The sequence below is a fragment of the Oncorhynchus masou genome, unplaced genomic scaffold (assembly GCF_036934945.1).
Source record: "Oncorhynchus masou masou isolate Uvic2021 unplaced genomic scaffold, UVic_Omas_1.1 unplaced_scaffold_3572, whole genome shotgun sequence".
Taxonomy (NCBI): Eukaryota; Metazoa; Chordata; class Actinopteri; order Salmoniformes; family Salmonidae; genus Oncorhynchus; species Oncorhynchus masou.
In genome coordinates this window covers 7501-25000 of record NW_027009979.1, presented here as the reverse complement: position 1 = coordinate 25000, position 17500 = coordinate 7501, and the positions used below count along the sequence as shown (strand labels likewise).

General features: G+C 45.7%; 1 pseudogene; it reads right to left on the bottom strand.

Annotated features, from left to right (window-relative positions):
* The window catches only part of LOC135534558 (chromosome transmission fidelity protein 18 homolog), a 22864-nt pseudogene that overhangs the window by 912 nt on the left and 4452 nt on the right, over positions 1 to 17500 (bottom strand).

The window sequence follows — 17500 nt, the reverse complement described above, 5'->3', positions numbered from 1 at the left end:
ACAAGACTGATGCACTGAGACCTCTCAACCAGCTGTATAAGACCATAAACAAGACACTGTGTGTGTACCTGCAGGTCATAGTTTAGGACAGATAATATCCAGTGTGTGTGTGTGTGTGTGTGTGTGTGTGTGTGTGTGTACCTACAGGTCGTAGTTTGGGACAGATAATATCCAGTGTGTGTGTGTGTGTGTGTGTGTGTGTGTGTGTGTGTACCTACAGGTCGTAGTTTGGGACAGATAATATCCAGTGTGTGTGTGTGTGTGTGTGTGTACCTACAGGTCGTAGTTTGGGACAGATGATATCCAGCAGGAGCGACAGGATGTCCAGACTGAGACTAAGCTCACTGACTCTAGTCCTGATGCATGCTGGGACTTCAGACAACATGGCCGCCAGAGCGTTCCTGCTGGCTGAGGTCTTAGTTAGAGCCTGGAGAGAGAGGGGGAAGAGAGGAGAGAGGGGGAAAGAGAGGAGAGAGAGGGAAAAGAGAGGAGAGAGGGGGAAGAGAGGAGAGAGGGGGAAAGAGAGGAGAGAGGGGGAAAAGAGAGGAGGGGAAAGAGAGGAGAGAGGGGAAAAGAGAGGAGAGGGGGGAAAGAGAGGAGAGAGGGGGAAAGAGGGGAGAGAGGGGGAAAGAGGAGAGAGGGGGAAAAGAGAGGAGGGGAAAAGAGAGAAGAGAGGGGAAAAGAGAGGAGAGAGGGGGAAAGAGGAGAGAGGGGGAAAGAGAGGAGAGAGGGGGAAAGAGAGGAGAGAGGGGGAAAGAGAGGAGAGAGGGGGAAGAGAGGAGAGAGGGGAAAGAGAGGAGAGAAGGGGAAGAGAGAGGGACAATAAATTATTATAGAGAGCTATGGCTGAAATAACAGAGGATCTAGAATAAAACCCTGAGGAACACCAGATTCTATCTATCAGTCCCTAGAATAAAACCCTGAGGAACACCAGATTCTATCTATCAGTCCCTAGAATAAAACCCTGAGGAACACCAGATTCTATCTATCAGTCCCTAGAATAAAACCCTGAGGAACACCAGATTCTATCCATCTGTTCCTAGAATAGAACCAAGAGGAACACCACATTCTATCTATCCATCTATTCCTAGAATAGAACCCAGAGGAACACCACATTATATCTATCTATTCCTAGAATAGAACCCAGAGGAACACCACATTATATCTATCTATTCCTAGAATAGAACCCTGAGGAACACTACATTCTATCTATCTGTTCCTAGAATAGAACCCAGAGGAACACCACATTCTATCTGTTCCTAGAATAGAACCAAGAGGAACACCACATTCTATCTATCTATTCCTAGAATAGAACCAAGAGGAACACCACATTCTATCTATCTGTTCCTAGAATAGAACCATGAGGAACACCACATTCTATCTATCTGTTCCTAGAATAGAACCCAGAGGAACACCACATTCTATCCATCTATTCCTAGAATAGAACCAAGAGGAACACCACATTCTATCTCTCTATCTATTCCTAGAATAGAACCAAGAGGAACACCACATTCTATCTATCTGTTCCTAGAATAGAACCCAGACGAACACCACATTCTATCTATCTGTTCCTAGAATAGAACCAAGAGGAACACCACATTCTATCTGTCTATTCCTAGAATAGAACCCTGAGGAACAACACATTCTATCTTTCTGTTCCTAGACTAGAACCAAGAGGAACACCACATTCTATCTATCTATTCCTAGAATAGAACCCTGAGGAACACCACATTCTATCTATTCCTAGAATAGAACCCTGAGGAACACCACATTCTATCTATCATTCCCTAGAATAGAACCCCGAGGAACACCATATTCTATCTATCTATTCCTAGAATAGAACCCTGAGGAACACCACATTCTATCTATCTATTCCTAGAATAGAACCGTGAGGAACACCACATTCTATCTATCTATTCCTAGAATAGAACCCTGAGGAACACCACATTCTATCTATCTATTCCTAGAATAGGACCCTGAGGAACACCACATTCTATATATCTATTCGTTGAATAGAACCCAGAGGAACACCATATTATATCTATTCCTAGAATAGAACCCTGAGGAACACCGCATTCTATCTATTCCTAGAATAGAACCCTGAGGGAACACCTCATTCTATCTATCTATTCCTAGAATAGGACCCTGAGGAACACCGCATTCTATCTATCTATTCCTAGAATAGAACCCTGAGGAACACCTCATTCTATCTATCTGTTCCTAGAATAGAACCCAGAGGAACACCACATTCTTTCTAAGCCCAGGTTTTGTGTGTGTACCTCGTACTGGCTGTGGGGGTAGTTGATGCGGGGGACGTGTGTGTGAGCAAACAGGAAGTGGAAAGCTGCGGGGAGGAAGGGCTGGTATCGCAGCAGAGAGAAGTTTTGTCCTTGCAGCATGGCCTGGGTCAACCCATCTGAGAAGCCCAACCAATCCAGAGCCTGACACACTCTGCCAAGACCGGGGTCCTTAACACGCATAGACAGGAAGTTATCATAGAGACCCTGGGAACAGAGAGAGAGAGAAGGGGGGAGGGGGAGGGATAGAGAGAGGAGGGAGAAAGATACAGAGAGAGATAGAGAGGGGGAGGGAGAGATAGAAGGAGGGAGAGACAGAGAGAGAGATAGAGACAGAGCGAGAGACAGAGAGAGAGAGAGAGGGGGAGAGAGAGAGACAAAGCGAGATGGAGGAGGAGGGAGAGAGAGGGGACATAGAGAGAGACAGATAGAGAGGGGGAGAGAGAGAGATGGAGGAGGAGGGACAGAGAGAGATAGAGGGGGAGAGAGAGAGACAGATAGAGAGGGGGAGAGAGAGAGAGATGGAGGAGGAGGGACAGAGAGAGGTCGAGGAGGAGAGAGAGATCGTGGAGGAGAGAGAGAGGGGGGGACAGAGAGAGGTCGAGGAGGGAGGAGGGAGAGATATTAATAGAGGTTAGGTCCCAATAGCAACATGTTCTCTGATTAGATTTCTCCATTTAAAAAGTAGACTGGAACACATCTACCAGGATATACATTCTCCAGACTACATCTCATCCACATAAAGACAGAGGAGGAGGGAGACAGAGAGAGGTGGAGGAGGAGGAGGGACAGAGAGATGGAGGAGGGAGAGATATTAATAGAGGTTAGGTCCCAATAGCAACATGTTCTCTGATTAGATTTCTCCATTTAAAAAGAGAGACAGAGAGATGGAGGAGGAGGAGGAGACAGAGAGAGAGGAGGAGGAGGAGGGACAGAGAGATGGAGGAGGGAGGAGGGAGACAGAGAGAGGTGGAGGAGGAGGAGGGACAGAGACATGGAGGAGGAGAGAGACAGAGAGAGATGGAGAGAGAGAGGTCGAGGAGGGAGGAAGGAGAGATATTAATAGAGGTTAGGTCCCAATAGCAACATGTTCTCTGATTAGATTTCTCCATTTAAAAAGTAGACTGGAACACATCTACCAGGATATACATTCTCCAGACTACATCTCATCCACATAAAGACAGAGGAGGAGGGAGACAGAGAGAGGAGGAGGAGGGACAGAGAGACAGAGGAGGAGGAGGAGGAGGGACAGAGAGATGGAGGAGGGAGGAGGGAGACAGAGAGAGATGGAGGAGGAGGGAGACAGAGAGAGAGAGGTGGTGGGAGAGAGAGAGAGGTTGCTGTGTCCTACTGTGTGCTGTCCTGCTGTGTGCTGTCCTGCTGTGTGCTGTCCTGCTGTGTGCTGTCCTGCTGTGTGCTGTCCTGCTGTGTGCTGTCCTGCTGTGTGCTGTCCTGCTGTGTGCTGTCCTGCTGTGTGCTGTCCTGCTGTGTGCTGTCCTGCTGTGTGCTGTCCTGCTGTATGCTGTCCTACTGTGTGCTGTCCTACTGTGTGCTGTCCTACTGTGTGCTGTCCTACTGTATACTGTCCTACTGTATACTGTCCTACTGTATACTGTCCTGCTGTATACTGTCCTGTCCTACTGTATACTGTCCTGCTGTATACTGTCCTGCTGTATACTGTCCTGCTGTATACTGTCCTACTGTATACTGTCCTACTGTCCTGCTGTATACTGTCCTACTGTATACTGTCCTACTGTCCTGCTGTATACTGTCCTGCTGTATACTGTCCTACTGTATACTGTCCTACTGTCCTGCTGTACTACTGTCCTGCTGTATATTGTCCTACTGTATACTGTCCTACTGTATACTGTCCTACTGTACTGTCCTACTGTCCTGCTGTATACTGTCCTGCTGTATACTGTCCTGCTGTATACTGTCCTACTGTCCTGCTGTATACTATCCTGCTGTATACTATCCTGCTGTATACTGTCCTGCTGTATACTGTCCTGCTGTATACTGTCCTGCTGTATACTGTCCTGCTGTATACTGTCCTGCTGTATACGGTCCTACTGTATACAGTCCTAATGTCCTGCTGTATACTGTCCTACTGTGTACTGTCCTACTGTATACTGTCCTGCTGTATACTGTCCTACTGTATACTGTCCTACTGTATACTGTCCTACTGTCCTACTGTATACTGTCCTACTGTCTGTCCTGCTGTATACTGTCCTGCTGTATACGGTCCTGCTGTATACGGTCCTACTGTATACTGTCCTACTGTATACTGTCCTACTGTATACTGTCCTGCTGTCCTACTGTATACTGTCCTGCTGTATACTGTCCTACTGTCCTGCTGTATACGGTCCTACTGTATACTGTCCTGCTGTATACTGTCCTGCTGTATACGGTCCTGCTGTATACTGTCTTGCTCTCCTACTGTATACTGTCCTACTGTATACTGTCCTACTGTCCTGCTGTATACTGTCCTACTGTATACTGTCCTACTGTATACTGTCCTGCTCTCCTACTATATACTGTCCTACTGTATACTGTCCTACTGTCCTGCTGTATAGTGTCCTGCTGTATACTGTCCGGCTGTATACTGTCCTACTTTCCTGCTGTATACCATACTACTGTCCTGCTGTATACTGTCCTGCTGTATACTGTCCTGCTGTATACTGTCCTGCTGTATACCGTCCTACTGTCCTACTGTATACTGTCCTACTGTATACTGTCCTACTGTATACTGTCCTACTGTCCTGCTGTATACTGTCCTACTGTATACCGTCCTACTGTATACCGTCCTACTGTATACTGTACTACTGTCCTGCTGTATACTGTCCTACTGTATACTGTCCTACTGTATACTGTCCTACTGTATACTGTCCTGATGTATACTGTCCTACTGTCCTGCTGTATATGGTACTACTGTATACTGTCCTGCTGTATACTGTCCTACTGTATACTTGTCTACTGTCCTACTGTATACTGTCCTGCTGTATACTGTCCTACTGTATACTGTCCTGCTGTATACTGTCCTGCTGTATACTGTCCTGCTGTATACTGTCCTGCTGTATACTGTCCTGCTGTATACTGTCCTACTGTATACTGTCCTGCTGTATACTGTCCTGCTGTATACTGTCCTGCTGTCAAGCTGTATACTGTCCTGCTGTCAAGCTGTATACTGACCTGCTGTATACTTTTCTGCTGTATACTGTCCTACTGTCCTGCTGTATACTGTCCTGCTGTACTGCTGTATACTGTCCTACTGTCCTGCTGTATACTGTCCTGCTGTATACTATCCTGCTGTATACTGTCCTGCTGTATACTGTCCTGCTGTATACTATCCTGCTGTATACTGTCCTGCTGTATACTGTCCTACTGTCCTGCTGTATACTGTCCTGCTGTATACTGTCCTGCTGTCCTGCTGTATACTGTCCTGCTGTATACTGTCCTGCTGTATACTGTCCTACTGTATACTGTCCTGCTGTATACTGTCCTGCTGTATACTGTCCTGCTGTCAAGCTGTATACTGTCCTGCTGTCAAGCTGTATACTGACCTGCTGTATACTTTTCTGCTGTATACTGTCCTACTGTCCTGCTGTATACTGTCCTGCTGTACTGCTGTATACTGTCCTACTGTCCTGCTGTATACTGTCCTGCTGTATACTATCCTGCTGTATACTGTCCTGCTGTATACTGTCCTGCTGTATACTATCCTGCTGTATACTGTCCTGCTGTATACTGTCCTACTGTCCTGCTGTATACTGTCCTGCTGTATACTATCCTGCTGTATACTGTCCTGCTGTATACTGTCCTGCTGTATACGGTCCTGATGTATACTGTCCTACTGTATACTGTCCTGCTGTATACTGTCCTACTGTCCTGCTGTATACTGTCCTGCTGTATACTGTCCTGCTGTATACTGTCCTGCTGTATACTGTCCTGCTGTCCTGTTGTATACTGTCCTACTGTATACTGTCCTACTGTCCTGCTGTATACTGTCCTGCTGTATACTGTCCTGCTGTATACTGTCCTGCTGTATACTGTCCTACTGTCCTGTTGTATACTGTCCTGCTGTATACTGTCCTGCTGTATACTGTCCTACCGTATACTGTCCTGCTGTATACTGTCCTGCTGTATACTGTCCTACTGTCCTGCTGTATACTGTCCTGCTGTCCTACTGTATACTGTCCTGCTGTCCTACTGTATACTGTCCTGCTGTATACTGTCCTAATGTATACTGTCCTACTGTCCTGCTGTATACTGTCCTGCTGTCCTACTGTATACTGTCCTACTGTCCTACTGTATACTGTCCTGCTGTCCTACTGTATACTGTCCTGCTGTATACTGTCCTGCTGTATACTGTCCTGCTGTCCTACTGTATACTGTCCTGCTGTATACTGTCCAACTGAATACTGTCCTACTGTATACTGTCCTACTGTATACTGTCCTACTGTCCTGCTGTATACTGTCCTACTGTATACTGTCCTACTGTCCTGCTGTCCTGCTGTATACTGTCCTGCTGTATACTGTCCTGCTGTATACTGTCCTGCTGTATACTGTCCTACTGTATACTGTCCTACTGTCCTACTGTCCTGCTGTATACTGTCCTGCTGTATACTGTCCTGCTGTATACTGTCCTGCTGTCCTGTTGTATACTGTCCTGCTGTATACTGTCCTGCTGTATACTGTCCTGCTGTATACTGTCCTACTGTATACGGTCCTGCTATATACTGTCTTGCTCTCCTACTGTAAACTGTCCTATATTATACTGTCCTACTGTATACTGTCCTGCTCTCCTACTGTATACTGTCCTACTGTATACTGTCCTGCTGTATAGTGTCCTGCTGTATAATGTCCGGCTGTATACTGTCCTACTTTCCTGCTGTATACCATACTACTGTCCTGCTGTATACTGTCATGCTGTATACTGTCCTGCTGTATACTGTCCTGCTGTATACCGTCCTACTGTATACCGTCCCTACGTTCCTACTGTATACTGTCCTACTGTATACTGTCCTACTGTATACTGTCCTACTGTCCTGATGTATACCGTCCTACTGTCCTACGGTATACTGTCCTACTGTATACCGTACTACTGTCCTGCTGTATACTGTCCTGCTGTATACTGTCCTACTGTATACTGTCCTACTGTATACTGTCCTACTGTATACTGTCCTGCTGTATACTGTCCTACTGTCCTGCTGTATATGGTACTACTGTATACTGTCCTGCTGTATACTGTCCTACTGCCCTGCTGTATACTGCCCTACTGTGTACTGTCCTACTGTATACTGTCCTGCTGTATACTGTCCTGCTGTATACTGTCCTACTGTATACTGTCCTACTGTATACTGTCCTACTGTCCTACTCTATACTGTCCTGCTGTATATATTCCTGCTGTATACTGTCCTGCTGTATACGGTCCTGCTGTATACGGTCCTGCTGTATACTGTATACTGTCCTACTGTATACTGTCCTGCTGTCCTACTGTATACTGTCCTGCTGTATACTGTCCTACTGTCCTGCTGTATACGGTCCTACTGTATACTGTCCTGCTGTATACTGTCCTACTGTATACGGTCCTGCTGTATACTGTCTTGCTCTCCTACTGTATACTGTCCTACTGTATACTGTCCTACTGTCCTGCTGTATACTGTCATACTGTATACTGTCCTACTGTATACTGTCCTGCTCTCCTACTGTATACTGTCCTACTGTATACTGTCCTACTGTCCTGCTATATAGTGTCCTGCTGTATACTGTCCGGCTGTATACTGTCCTACTTTCCTGCTGTATATCATACTACTGTCCTGCTGTATACTGTCCTGCTGTATACTGTCCTGCTGTATACCGTCCTACTGTCCTACTGTATACTGTCCTACTGTATACTGTCCTACTGTATACTGTCCTACTGTCCTGCTGTATACTGTCCTGCTGTATACCGTCCTACTGTCCTACTGTATACTGTCCTACTGTATACTGTACTACTGTCCTGCTGTATACTGTCCTGCTGTATACTGTCCTACTGTATACTGTCCTACTGTATACTGTCCTGCTGTATACTGTCCTACTGTCCTGCTGTATATGGTACTACTGTATACTGTCCTGCAGTATACTGTCCTACTGTATACTTGTCTACTGTCCTACTGTATACTGTCCTGCTGTATACTGTCCTACTGTATACTGTCCTGCAGTATACTGTCCTGCTGTATACTGTCCTGCTGTATACTGTCCTGCTGTATACTGTACTGCTGTATACTGACCTGCTGTATACTTTTCTGCTTTATACTGTCCTACTGTCCTGCTGTATACTGTCCTGCTGTACTGCTGTATACTGTCCTGCTGTATACTATCCTGCTGTATACTGTCCTACTGTATACTGTCCTGCTGTATACTGTCCTGCTGTATACTGTCCTACTGTATACTGTCCTGCTGTATACTGTCCTGCTGTATACTGTCCTGCTGTATACTGTCCTGCTGTATACTGTACTGCTGTATACTGACCTGCTGTATACTTTTCTGCTTTATACTGTCCTACTGTCCTGCTGTATACTGTCCTGCTGTCAAGCTATATACTGTCCTGCTGTATACTATCCTGCTGTATACTGACCTGCTGTATACTTTTCTGCTTTATACTGTCCTACTGTCCTGCTGTATACTGTCCTGCTGTACTGCTGTATACTGTCCTGCTGTATACTGTCCTGCTGTATACTATCCTGCTGTATACTGTCCTGCTGTATACTGTCCTGCTGTATACGGTCCTGCTGTATACTGTCCTACTGTATACTGTCCTGCTGTATACTGTCCTGCTGTATACTGTCCTGCTGTATACTGTCCTGCTGTATACTGTCCTACTGTCCTGTTGTATACTGTCCTGCTGTATACTGTCCTGCTGTATACGGTCCTACCGTATACTGTCCTACTGTATACTGTCCTGCTGTATACTGTCCTGCTGTATACTGTCCTACTGTCCTGCTGTATACTGTCCTGCTGTATACTGTCCTGCTGTCCTACTGTATACTGTCCTGCTGTCCTACTGTATACTGTCCTACTGTATACTGTCCTGCTGTATACTGTCCTGCTGTATACTGTCCTGCTGTCCTACTGTATACTGTCCTGCTGTATACTGTCCTGCTGTCCTAGGTCCTGCTGTCCTGCTGTATACTGTCCTGCTGTCCTACTGTATACTGTCCTACTGTATACTGTCCTACTGTATACTGTCCTGCTGTCCTACTGTATACTGTCCTGCTGTCCTACTGTATACTGTCCTGCTGTATACTGTCCTGCTGTCCTACTGTATACTGTCCTGCTGTATACTGTCCAACTGAATACTGTCCTACTGTATACTGTCCTACTGTATACTGTCCTACTGTCCTGCTGTATACTGTCCTACTGTATACTGTCCTACTGTCCTGCTGTATACTGTCCTGCTGTATACTGTCCTGCTGTATACAGTCCTGCTGTATACTGTCCTACTGTCCTGCTGTATACTGTCCTGCTGTATACTGTCCTGCTGTATACTGTCCTACTGTATACTGTCCTACTGTATACGGTCCTGCTATATACTGTCTTGCTCTCCTACTGTATACTGTCCTACTGTATACTGTCCTACTGTCCTGCTGTATACTGTCCTGCTGTATACTGTCCTACTGTATACGGTCCTGCTATATACCGTCTTGCTCTCCTACTGTAAACTGTCCTATATTATACTGTCTACTGTATACTGTCCTACTGTATACTGTCCTGCTCTCCTACTGTATACTGTCCTACTGTATACTGTCCTACTGTCCTGCTGTATAGTGTCCTGCTGTATAATGTCCGGCTGTATACTGTCCTACTTTCCTGCTGTATACCATACTACTGTCCTGCTGTATACTGTCCTGCTGTATACTGTCCTGCTGTATACTGTCCTGCTGTATACCGTCCCTACTGTATACTGTCCTACTGTATACTGTCCTACTGTATACTGTCCTACTGTCCTGCTGTATACCGTCCTACTGTCCTACGGGCATACTGTCCTACTGTATACCGTACTACTGTCCTGCTGTATACTGTCCTACTGTATACTGTCCTACTGTATACTGTCCTGCTGTATACTGTCCTGCTGTATACTGTCCTACTGTCCTGCTGTATATGGTACTACTGTATACTGTCCTGCTGTATACTGTCCTACTGCCCTGCTGTATTCTGCCCTACTATATACTTGTCTACTGTCCTACTGTATACTGTCCTGCTGTATACTGTCCTACTGTATACTGTCCGGCTGTATACTGTCCTGCTGTATACTGTCCTGCTGTATACTGTCCTGCTGTCAAGCTGTATACTGTCCTGCTGTATACTGTCCTACTGTATACTGTCCTACTGTATACTGTCCTAGTGTCCTGCTGTATAGTGTCCGGCTGTATAGTGTCCGGCTGTATACTGTCCGGCTGTATACTGTCCGGCTGTATACTGTCCTACTGTCCTGCTGTATTCTGTCCTGCTGTATACTGTCCTACTGTATACTGTCCTGCTGTATACTGTCCTGCTGTATACTGTATACTGTCCTACTGTATACTGTCCTAGTGTCCTGCTGTATACTGTCCTGCTGTATACTGTCCTGCTGTATACTGTCCTGCTGTATACTGTATACTGTCCTACTGTATACTGTCCTACTGTATACTGTCCTACTGTATACTGTCCTACTGTATACTGTCCTAGTGTCCTGCTGTATAGTGTCCGGCTGTATACTGTCCGGCTGTATACTGTCCTACTGTATACTGTATACTGTCCTGCTGTATACCGTCCTACTGTCCTGCTGTATACTGTCCTGCTGTATACTGTCCTGCTGTATACTGTCCTACTGTATACTGTCCTACTGTATACTGTCCTGCTGTATACTGTCCTACTGTCCTGCTGTATACTGTCCTGCCCTCCTACTGTATACTGTCCTACTGTATACTGTCCTACTGTATACTGTCCTACTGCATACTGTCTGCTGTCCTACTGTGTACTGTCCTACTGTGTGCTGTCCTACTGTCCTGCTGCATACTGTCCTACTGTGTGATGTCCTACTGTGTGCATGTCCTACTGTCCTGCTGCATACTGTCCTACTGTGTACTGTCCTGCTGTGTGCTGTCCTGCTGTGTGCTGTCCTGCTATGGAAGAGACTGTGTGTCTGTGTGTGTGGGACTGTGTGTGTTTGTGTGAGGGTGTGTGTACCTGGGTGTACCTGTGTGAGTTTGTCGTGCTCTCCGGTGGAAGAGGCCAGGTGAAGGATGTGCTGTAGTCTCTCGGCCCCGCCTCCTTCTCTAAGGCCCTCCTCCAGCTCCTCGCCCACACGCTTCCTATACACCAAATATGGTCAACCAGGAAGACACCAAATATGGTCAACCAGGAAGACAAATAGTTAGTTAGTTATGGTTATCAATAGCATAGTTTGTTATAATACCGTTTGATGCGCGGCAGTTGGAAGATCTCCTGCCAGAGGTTGAACAGTCCTTTATTCTGATCCTTCTGACCGATCCTCATGGACTGGACCGACTGCACGTCCAGCTGTCTCTTCCCTCGACCGTGGAGGAACTACAACACAACACGTTAACAAGTCCAGCTCTCTAACCTCGACCGTGGAGGAACTACAACACATTACCACGTCCAGCTGTCTCTAACCTCGACCGTGGAGGAACTACAACACATTACCACGTCCAGCTGTCTCTTCCTCGACCGTGGAGGAACTACAACACATCTAGCGGTCTCTTCCATTTACCAATTGTATGTGTATTTATTACAGATCCTAATTAGTTCCTGCCAATCTGATTCTCCTGCTGCATCAGTTACCTGATGTGGAATAGAGTTCCATGTAGTGGCTCTATGTAGTACTGTGGAATAGAGTTCCATGTGGTCATGGCTCTATGTAGTACTGTGGAATAGAGTTCCATGTGGTCATGGCTCTATGTAGTACTGTGGAATAGAGTTCCATGTAGTCATGGCTCTATGTAGTACTGTGGAATAGAGTTCCATGTGGTCATGGCTCTATGTAGTACTGTGGAATAGAGTTCCATGTAGTCATGGCTCTATGTAGTACTGTGGAATAGAGTTCCATGTAGTCATGGCTCTATGTAGTACTGTGGAATAGAGTTCCATGTGGTCATGGCTCTATGTAGTACTGTGGAATAGAGTTCCATGTGGTCATGGCTCTATGTAGTACTGTGGAATAGAGTTCCATGTAGTCATGGCTCTATGTAGTACTGTGGAATAGAGTTCCATGTAGTGGCTCTATGTAGTACTGTTTTCCTCCCATAGTCTGTTCTGGACTTGGGGACTGTGAAGAGACCTCTGGTGGCATGTCTTGTGGGGTATGAATGGGTGTCTAAGCTGTGTGCCAGTAGTTTAAACAGACAGCTCGGTTCATTCAGCTTGTCAACACCTCATTCAAAAACAAGTAGCGATGAAGTCAATCTCTCCTCCACTTTGAGCCAGGAGAGATGGACATTAATGTTAGCTCTCTGTGTACTTTTAAGAGCCAGCCGTGCTGCCCTGTTCTGAGCCAATTGTAATTTTTCCAGGTCCCTCTATGAGGCACCTGACCACACGACTGAACAGTAGTCTAGGTGGGACAAAACTAGGGCCTGTAGGACCTGCCTTGTTGATAGTGCTGTTAAGAAGGTAGAAACTAGGACCTGCCTTGTTGATAGTGCTGTTAAGAAGGTAGAAACTAGGACCTGCCTTGTTGATAGTGCTGTTAAGAAGGTAGAAACTAGGGCCTGTGGGACCTGCCTTGTTGATAGTGTTGTTAAAAAGGTAGAAACTAGGGCCTGCAGGCAGAGCAGCGCTTTATGGACAGACTTCTCCCCATCTTAACTACTGTTGTATCAATATGTTCTGAAACTGACGACAGGCTCTTTGTTAAGTGTTACAGTGATTTATAATGGACAGACTTCTCCCCATCTTAACTTCACTAGTAGGGGGCAGCATTTGGAATCTTGGATGAAAAGCCTGAATTAAAGCCCAAATTCAACTGCCTGCAACTCAGGCCCAGAAGCTAGGACATGCATATAATTAGTAGATTTGGATTGAAAACACTGTAAAGATTCCAAAACTGTTAAAATAATGTCTGTGAGTATAACAGAACTGATATGGCAGGTGAAAACCCGAGGACAATCCAACCAGGAAGTACTATTATTTTGAAAGGCTGTTTTTCCATTGAAAGCCTATCCACCATACAAAGACTTAGGACCCAGGTCACGATCTCTATTCCACATGTGGCCAGTCTTTAATGTTTCAGGCTTTTCCTCTGAAAAATGAGGGAGATACAGCACTTTGAATCAGTGGCCAGTGGAAATTGCCATTCATCAGCCATGCGCCTGATCGGTAGACAGAGACAGACCACATCATCAACCTACTGCATAGGTAAAGACAGCTTCTTGTTTCTCCTTTCCTATTGCCGGAGCTTTTGTCCGGTTGAAATACTATTGATTATTTATGACAAAAACAACCGGAGGATTGATTTTAAACATTGTTTGGCATGTTTCTACTAACTTTTATTGTACTTTTTTAAACTTTTCTTCAGGACTTAGTGCCCGCGCCTTGTGCATTCGGATCACTGGACAAAACGAGCAAACAAAAAGGAGGTTTTTGGTCATAAAGAGGGACATTATCAAACAAAACAAACATTTGTCTAACATGGAGACCTGGGAGTGCCACCAGATGAAGATCATCAAAGGTAAGTGATTAATTTTAATTGCTATTTCTGACTTTTGTGAGCCCTCTCCTTGGCTAGAAAATGGCTGTATGGTTTTCTGTGACTAGTGCTGACCTAACATAATCGCATGGTGTGCTTTCGCAGTAAAGCCTTTTTGAAATCGGACACTATATCTTTAAAATGGTGTATAATACTTGTATATGTTTTCAGGAATTTTAATTACGGGATTTCTGTTGTTTTGAATTTGGCGCTCTGCAATTTAACTGGCTGTTATCGAGGTGGGACGCTACCAGAGAGGTTAGCTATATATAGTGATTTATAACGGACCCCCCCCCCCCCCATCTTAACTACTGTTGTATCAACATGTTCTGAAACTGACTGCAGGATCTGTGTTAAGTGTTACAGTGATTTATAATGGACAGACTTCTCCCCATCTTAACTACTGTTGTATCAATATGATTTCCCTTGCTGTAGCTGACCTGTAGTGTTGAGTCATCAACATACATAAACACACAGGGGTGGCAGGTAGCCTATCAGGAGTGGATGAAGAAATAGAACTCAAATGCAGCTTTTAACATTGACTGAAATAGCAGCAGGTTGCCTAGTGGTAAAGAGCATCGTTTACTAAGGGTTGGTAACAGGCTGATTGGTCAGCATGTTAGGGTTGGTAACAGGCTGATTGGTCAGCATGTTGGGGTTGGTAACAGGCTGATTGGTCGGCTATGAGCCAGTAAAGAGGGCTTTACTATTCATGGGCAGCGGAATGACTTTAGCTTCCCTCCAGGCCTGAGGGCACATACTCTCTGGTAGACTAACATAGAAGATATGGCTGAGAGGACGATATTGCCACTCCTCTCATTCTCAGTCATTTTCCATCCCAGTTGTCAACTGTGAGTGAATGTGTACAGACAGGTGTTCCTCAGGGATCAGTGTTTGGACCTTGATATTGTTGTAATACATGGTAACTCTTATAGTCTGGAAACACAGTGTGCAATTGGTTTGCTGCGTGAGTGTGTGTGTGTGTGTGTGTGTGTGTGTGTGTGTGTGTGTGTGTGTGTGTGTGTGTGTGTGTGTGTGTGTGTGTGTGTGTGTGTGTGTACCTGCAGTGTGTTTATGCAGGATCTGATGTCGTTGTCCGTCTTCTCACAGAGAGCCATCAGAGTCCCCATGTCAGCCTTCATACCCTGGCCCCTGGAGATCTAACCCACATTAACATAAAGACCCCATCATGGCTGGTCTGACATGTCAGTCTTCATGACCCCTGACCCCTGGAGATCTAACCCACACATTAACATAAAGACACCCATCATGGCTGGTCTGACATGTCAGTCTTCATGACCCTGACCCCTGGAGATCTAACCCACACATTAACATAAAGACCCTCATCATGGCTGGTCTGACATGTTGCATCACCACTAAGAAAATTAAAACAAAGATTACCTCAGCCAGTCTCTGTGCCAGGCGGGAAGGCTGTGTCTGGGGGAAGGCCAATAGAAACGCCTGCTGCCTCAGAGGCCTCAGGGCTGGAACATACCTGACAGGACAGAGAACCAATCAGATCACAGATAGAGATAAACCCCTCCCCCTCCGTCTCTTACAGGTCGTTACAGATGCAGATGATTGGTCGGAGGAGGACCGACTCTTTTTCTTCTTCTTCTTTAGAGGCTCCGCCTCTGACTCCGCCCCTGGCTGTCCTTCCTGTTCAGAGTGGCCAATAGGATGCTGATGGCAGCCTGCCGACCAATCACAGAGAGAGAGAGAGGTATTACTCTGAGATGAGGCTAGGTGAGAGTGGTCCAATAGAAGGGCAGGGACGGAGCTGTGGGCGGGACTTACGGCGGGTGCTCTGTCGATCTCGTCGATGATGAGGCAGTTAGGCTTCTCATTGGCTCCCAGCACTGACCTCATCTGGGTCGCTGTGTCGATACGCTTCTGGAACAGCTCCGCACTGCGGTCATCACTATGGAAACCACAGCGTCAACAACCCCTTAGTTATTATGGGATACCACAGCATCAACAACCTCTTAGTTATTATGGGAAACCACAGCATCAACAACCCCTTAGTTACTATCAACAACCCCTTAGTTATTATGGGAAACCACAGCATCAACAACCCCTTAGTTACTATCAACAACCCCTTAGTTACTATGGGAAACCACAGCATCAACAACCCCTTAGTTATTATGGGAAACCACAGCATCAACAACCCCTTAGTTATTATGGGAAACCACAGCATCAACAACCCCTTAGTTACTATGGGAAACCACAGCGTCAACAACCCCTTAGTTATTATGAAACCACAGCATCAACAACCCCTTAGTTACTATGGGAAACCACAGCGTCAACAACCCCTTAGTTACTATGGAAAACCACAGCATCAACAGCCCCTTAGTTACTATGGGAAACCACAGCATCAACAACCCCTTAGTTATTATGGGAAACCACAGCATCAACAACCACTTAGTTATTATGGAAAACCACAGCATCAACAACCCCTTAGTTACTATGGGAAACCACAGCATCAACAGCCCCTTAGTTATTATGGGAAACCACAGCATCAACAACCCCTTAGTTATTATGGGAAACCACAGCGTCAACAACCCCTTAGTTACTATGGGAAACCACAGCATCAACAACCCCTAGTTACTATCAACAACCCTTAGTTATTATGGGAAACCACAGCATCAACAACCCCTTAGTTACTATCAACAACCCCTTAGTTATTATGGGAAACCACAGCATCAACAACCCCTTAGTTACTATCAACAACCCCTTAGTTATTATGGAAAACCACAGCATCAACAACCCCTTAGTTACTATCAACAACCCCTTAGTTTACATTTACATTTACATTTAAGTCATTTAGCAGACGCTCTTATCCAGAGCGACTTACAAATTGGTGAATTCACCTTCTGACATCCAGTGGAACAGCCACTTTACAATAGTGCATCTAAATCATTTAAGGGGGGTGAGAAGGATTACTTATCCTATCCTAGGTATTCCTTGAAGAGGTGGGGTTTCAGGTGTCTCCGGAAGGTGGTAGCGTTAGTTATTATGGGAAACCACGGCAACAACAACCCCTTAGTTATTATGGAAAACCACAGCATCAACAACCCCTTAGTTACTATGGGATACCACAGCACCAACAACCCCTTAGTTACTATGGAAAACCACAGCATCAACAACCCCTTAGTTATTATGGGAAACCACAGCGTCAACAACCCCTTAGTTACTATGGAAAACCACAGCGTCAACAACCCCTTAGTTACTATGGGAAACCACAGCGTCAATAACACCTTAGTTACTATGGGAAACCACAGCATCAACAACCCCTTAGTTATTATGGGAAACCACAGCGTCAACAACCCCTTAGTTACTATGGAAAACCACAGCATCAACAACCCCTTAGTTACTATGGGAAACCACAGCGTCAACAACCCCTTAGTTACTATGGGAAACCACAGCATCAACAACCCCTAGTTATTATGGGAAACCACAGCATCAACAACCCCTTAGT